The sequence below is a fragment of the Schistocerca gregaria genome, chromosome 3, assembly GCF_023897955.1.
Source record: "Schistocerca gregaria isolate iqSchGreg1 chromosome 3, iqSchGreg1.2, whole genome shotgun sequence".
NCBI lineage: Eukaryota > Metazoa > Arthropoda > Insecta > Orthoptera > Acrididae > Schistocerca > Schistocerca gregaria.
In genome coordinates, this window is record NC_064922.1 from 96,275,855 (window position 1) to 96,282,363 (window position 6,509).

Below are 6,509 nucleotides of genomic sequence, written 5' to 3' on the forward strand. Positions count from 1 at the left end.
TTTAGCATTGGAGGGCAGCGTGGAGGGTAAAAATCATAGAGGGTGACCAAGAGATGAATACACCAAGCAGATTCAAAAGGATGTAGGTTGCAGTGAGTACTGGGTGATGAAGTTTGCACAGGATAGAGTAGCTTGGAGAGCTGCATCAAAGAAGTCTCAGGACTGAAGACCACAACAACAACAACAACAACAACATGGTTATCACAATTTTCCCACGGAACGTGGAGTCACTAAAAACCTTTGCGCGATAGTTTGTGAACGATTCTCCGCTGTTCATCAGGAAGTAATTAAAATTTGTGCCAGAACGGAAACATTTATCCGGTTGTGTTGGCTATCATCAGAGACCAAGTAAAGTAAACAGAGGCTGCTCAGCCTCGGAAATCAGGGAAGTCGCATTTGTCATTGGTTTAAGTATCAGCGAACTTTATTTGCGTAAATTAAGGCGTATATAACACCCCTCCACACGCACCATTTATCGGCTGACAGATGATCAATTCCGTTGCTCCATACACACGTCCCGACAGACTGAACTCAGCGATTATAGTGCGGACCTGCTGTAATTCGTTTATTTTATCTTTAGTTCGTTGTGTTTGCCCTACGGGATCCCGCTTAGTTTTTCACAGAAGCAAAAACGGGGTTTGCTTTTCCTGTTTTACAGGCAACAAGGAAAAATAGCCGAGAGATACCTGTGGGCAAAGAAGTGGCAATCGCAGAACTGGTGAATCGTGCATTTCGGAACTGCTAAACATTATAAAATCATTCTTAAGGGAAAATACTGCAGTCCTGACAGACGTTGTAAACTCCGAGGAGAGAGTGTTAGCTACGTATATTACAATTTCACGCCAATGGCAGCTGGCGTAAGATTGAGTGCTCTTCTGCCGCCACAATTATAAACTAAAATTGTTCCTGAAATGTGCAACGTGATTTATAGTTGACTGAGAAAATGCATCGTGGTAAAGCAAAATAAATACAACAAAAGACGTTCGTGAAAACATTATTAATTTATTTATGGACGTAGCACAACAAGGTGACCTGTAAATTCCAGAGACTCATATTCGAAGAAGAAAGACTACACATGGTGTCGGCGCACGTCATCTAATAAATACAACAGATGCGTAAGAAATGAAGCATTTAGCGACTGTTAGAATTGAAAAAAAGAAAAAAAACGTAGCAGATGGCATGGATATAGACTGGAATTTTTCACTACTTACAAAAATGAAGCAAGTACATTTTATGAATGAACGTCCATGGAATGTCGATTCTTCGGTTTTTAGATTTCATTTCCGTTAAGTATCAGAAATAAAACCTAAAAACAGAAATAAAGAAGGGCGACAGACTTAACCTCGTGTTGCACATAGAGAAACCATTATGTATTCGGTAAAAATGAAACAGGTGCTTCATTTCTTGCATCGTCGCGAATACATCAGCAGTCTTTAAATTTCTTTAAATACTCTGTTCTTAAAGTTTCATCCTCCTCGGACGTCCACATGTACATTAGAATAGCATTTAATTCCGTGTGCTGTGACAAAACATGAATTTTAGTCGGGCGGCTGGCACGATCGCGCTGCACTCGACGCAATCTGTTGGGTCGGCTATCGAGTGGTGCGACGCGCCCGACAGAGAAAGTTCGTCGGTCGGTCAAAACACCGACACGCAGCCAATTTGTTGCACGGTCGGTGGTTGAGGCGCCACGAGAGGCGCTGCTGGTGAGTCACGTGATCAGGCTGACGGCTGTGACAGACGAAAGGAAGAGTTGCAAATCATTCTTCCTGCTTTGGTGGTTGCTGAAGTTGTGAAGTGCTATTTCGAGTTGTTTGGAGGAGTTGGTGTTGTTGGAGTAGTGTTCGCTGTTGTTGGAGTTGTTGTATTTTTTGTTGTCGTTGGAGTTTTTATCGTTGTAGTTTTCGTTGTTGACAGTGAAGGTGTTTTTGTTATCGTCGGTGGAGGTGTTTTTGTTGTCATCGGTGGAGGTGTTTTTGTTGTCATCGGTGGAGGTGTTTTTGTTGTCATCGGTGGAGGTGTTTTTGTTGTCATCGGTGGAGGTGTTTTTGTTGTCGTCGGTGGAGGTGTTTTTGTTGTTGTCGGTGGAGGTGTTTTTGTTGTTGTCGGTGGAGGTGTTTTTGTTGTTGTCGGTGGAGGTGTTTTTGTTGTTGTCGGTGGAGGTGTTTTTGTTGTTGTTGGTGGTGGTGGTGGTGGTGGTGGTGGTGGTGGTGGTGGTGGTGGTGGTGGTGGTGGTGGTGGTGGTGGTGGTGGTGGTCGTCGTCGTGGTATTGCTGGTCTTGGAGCAAGCAGTCACGGTAAGTGAACTCATATTTCTGCACTGTTGATTTTTGGATTAGAGATTTGCTTTCTTTCATTGACTTCCAAATTCTTAACCATTTAACTCAAAAGGTCTGTGGTGAAGGCTGTCAGAAGGAAAGTTTGCAAACCGAGCAAACGTGGCATAGTGTTTTCAGCATTTTCGGGAAGACAGTGAACGGATATAAATTTCATTGTTTGTGATAAACAATCTCGAAAGCTAAATCGTATTTCCTTTTTGTAAATGTTTTATTAAACTCACGTATATTGTCGGGCAGTATTACTCATTGAAAAGTAGAGGTGGATCAAACGCGGCGGTGGGAGAGGCAGGGGGAGTTGTATCATAGGAGGCAGTATGCGCCGGGTAGTGGGGACGTGAAAAACGAAGTCATTTTTCACAGCGCAAACGTGGAAATAAATTTAAACTGTTCTTACGACTTTCTGTTGAAATGCCATAGCGCTCTGAACAATCTTCTTTCATTCATTCACTTTTTTTCTAGCGGATGTATGCAACAGCGCTGGAATAGATCTTCTGGAAGGAAGGAAGGAATGAAGATAGGAAGATTAGGTTTAAAGTCCCGCCGACATGGACATGATTAGAGATGGAGCACAGGCTCGGACTGTGTCAAGGATGGGGAAAGAAATCAGCCGTGCCCTTTCAAAGGAATCGTCCCGGAATTTGCGTGGAGCAATTTAGAGAAACCACGGAAAACCTAAAACTGGATGGCAGAACGCGGGTTTGAACCGTTGTTCTCCTGACTGAGGGTTCAGCGTGTAACAACTGCGCCACTTCGCTCGTTAGTGTTTTCATAAACTTCGATTACATATCGTAACTCTTTTCGACAACTGTGAACATTGCTTGCATAACGCAACTTATTTGGACATGAGAGAGGCGCCGTAATATTATACTGCTGTTAATTATCGCCCTCCTGTCCGCCCAAATAATAAGCTACACTGTCCGCCCCTGGTAGCTGAGTGGTCAGCGCGATGGCATGTCATACCTAAAGGCCCGCGTTCTATTCCCGGGTGGGTCGGAGATTTTCTCCGCTCAGGGACTGGGTGGTGTTGTCTTATCATTTCTTCCTCTCCTACGCGCAAGTCGCCGAAGTGGCAAAAGACTTGCACCAGGCGAACCGTCTACCCGACCGGTGGTCCTAGCCGCACGGAATTTCCATTTACCGCCCTCTCAACTCGAATGATCCAATATAGGAACTGAATTTAAAATAACTACCAGCATGATATCACTTATAAATGCTAGTATTTGAAAAATATGTTGGAACTATTCAGTATTAGAAGCTTTCTGTATTTACGATAGTAATAATCTCCTAGAAATATTTACGTAATTTAGATACGTTAGGAGCTTTTTATGTTCAATCCATCAAAAACGTTCATCTTACGCGTGAGCGGATGATCAGTCAGCTTATAACACTACAGTCTGCTACCTCTGCACCATGATCTTAAAGCTGGGCTGGAAGCAGGTTGTAAAATAAAACTCGTTCAAAAAATAGTTATTATTAACTTTATTGGATAAACATAACCTATACTTTGTCACACGCGAGTGCAGTGAACTCGCGACACATGCATATGTTTACGATAAGATTGAAACTAACAGTTGGAGCAGCACAAACTATTATCAAAATTGTAACTGATGCCGAAATACACTCTTACTTTCAGGGCTTACACAAACTGGATGGTCTTCATAACGTTATTATTACTATTCACTGCAGAATCATTAATTGGATATAGGTTAAGTCTCTCTCAGTTAAATACTTCACTATTTAAATTAAAGTTAATTGGAATGCACTAACAGATTGCTCCTCACTATCATTTCAATTAAGAAATTACGGATTTCATAATTAATGGTCTTTCCGTTACTTGCTACCGACCATTAACATAATAGACAAACTGTGGATCCTGGTATACTACTCATATGCACTTCTAATAGACAAGAGAGACAAACACTTAGCAAACACGAGTATATAACGTTTCATACTGCAGTTTTCTACTCTCAATGTAGTAAGAGACGAAATTAACATATATGTAAGATACTGACTCACCTGTGATTTACAACAGGCAGTAATGAGATCATTTACGAAGCAAAACTTTATAAGCATCCGTCTTAAGAACTTCTAATTTGAAGTTGGCAACCATTCATTAATAAGCAGTTTTACTAGGAAAATTACTTTCATCAAGCATTATTAACTTTAACTTTTTTTTACTATGTTCAACAGGCATCAATTAGCAAAACACTGGGCTTTAATGTTGTTTCAGTAAGGACACCGGAAATCAGTTCAGTTCAAAAGGAGGGGAACCTGAGAGGTGTTTTGATAAGGAGAAAAATCAAGGCAGGTACATAAATTCAGTTGTTAATTACCTTATATTTGAGCACACTAACGTCAATTTAGCTGATCCTTCACTGTACATCATTATAGTATTCCGTTACAGTGATTGCGCAATGTTGGGGCAACTGCATATTGGTAGGAGGATTCGCAGGCGGAATTGCTGGACTCTGGCCCTTCTTGGTGGCGATGATGAATACCAATTCCAGAATCGTCCTATCTATTTATCCATCCATCCGAGGCATTGGAAAGTAGCAGAAAAAGCCTCTCCCGGAACCAGCACAATTTGCATCTTTTACATGGCAATGCACAGTTTGGTAGCTCGTCCCCGACCGATGGCTCGCCCCCGACTGACTCTTGTTCCACCTTTTCTACCTATGCCAACCGCAATTTGCGCGCTACACAGTTCCGTTCCCGAGGGCAACCACTACACCTTTTATATACTAGAGAGCTAAGAACGCTAAGTGAGGATCAGCAGTTTACATAATAATCAAATACATTATATAAAACAGAACATTTGCACATATTGACATTTCTGTCAAAAATTATCCACACAGAAATTACAATTACATACAGTAAGTTTTGTTCCCTCCAAATGGGACAAAGAATTTAAATGACAGATACATAACATTGCACAGAATCATATCATGACATCAAAGTTCTTACAAAAAAAAAAATTGAATTTTGTGTTCTTGATTCAAACAAACACGTTTCCATAAGCTCAGCAATGTAACATTAAATGAAGCGAAAGCAAAATAAATCATTAGAGTATTAGAGCTATGGTGTTACAAGCTTAATAACGTCTTTACTACAACGTAGTTGCAGCATTGTCGTCCGTGATGGCAAATATTATGGCTTAAACAGTGGCTAAATAATTCGGATTTTCTTAAGCCTCTCAAGCGTCAGTGAGAATTCTGTAATGCCTCAACCGTAACCGCTCCTCCCTTTCACGGACGCCTACCATATTGCGCAGTACGGAGGGTGTAAGCGGTACCTTTCACAACGTACCACTGTGGTGTAGGGAAAGTCGAGAAGAGCAATTCGATGTACTTCCTATGCACCAAGCACGGGAACTGACTCATTGTCGGCAAATGTTACGTATTTCAACCTGTTAAATTTATCAGTATGGAGCAGATATAAACATTGGCTTCACTGCCTGTCAATTCGTTACCACAAACTCTATTTGCTTTTGGAACTTCCTGGTAGATTAAAACTGTGTGCCGGACCGGGACTCGAACTCGGGACTTTAGCCTTTCGCGGGCAAGTGCTCTACCAACTGAGCTACCCAAGCACGACTCTCGCCCTGTCCTCACAGCTTTACTTCCGCCAGTACCTCGTGTCCTACCTTCCAAACTTTACAGAAGCTCTCCTGCGAATCTTGCAGAACTAGCACTCCTGAAAGAAAGGATATTGCGGAGACATGGCTTAGCCAAAGCCTGGGGGATGTTGCCTTTCACATTCGTTGATTGCCGCCAGCTATCAATCAAATTGTGACGTTCCAACGTAACATAATAATTCTCAGGTTGTGCGACGGAGCAGTCTGTTACCACACACAACCAAGATTCGTGGGTGGGGGATAGCGTGGCGGGAATACCACGCTTTAACTTCAGATTGGCCTACGTGGAAAACCTAAGCTTTAGGGTCTGCGTTTCATTCGATATTTTTCAATATTCTCTCGCTCTTTTCGCTAAAATAAAAACAAAAAGAGAATAGAACATTTTCGTAGCATATATAATGATGTTTAATTTTTTAATGGTATGCATTTTTGCTAGTCGTCTGTCCTCGAGTTGTTACAGAACGGCGTAAAAAAGAAATGATCTCCAACTACACGCCCCTCCAGCCTCCCTCCCTGTCAGAATGTTTAGTACGTTG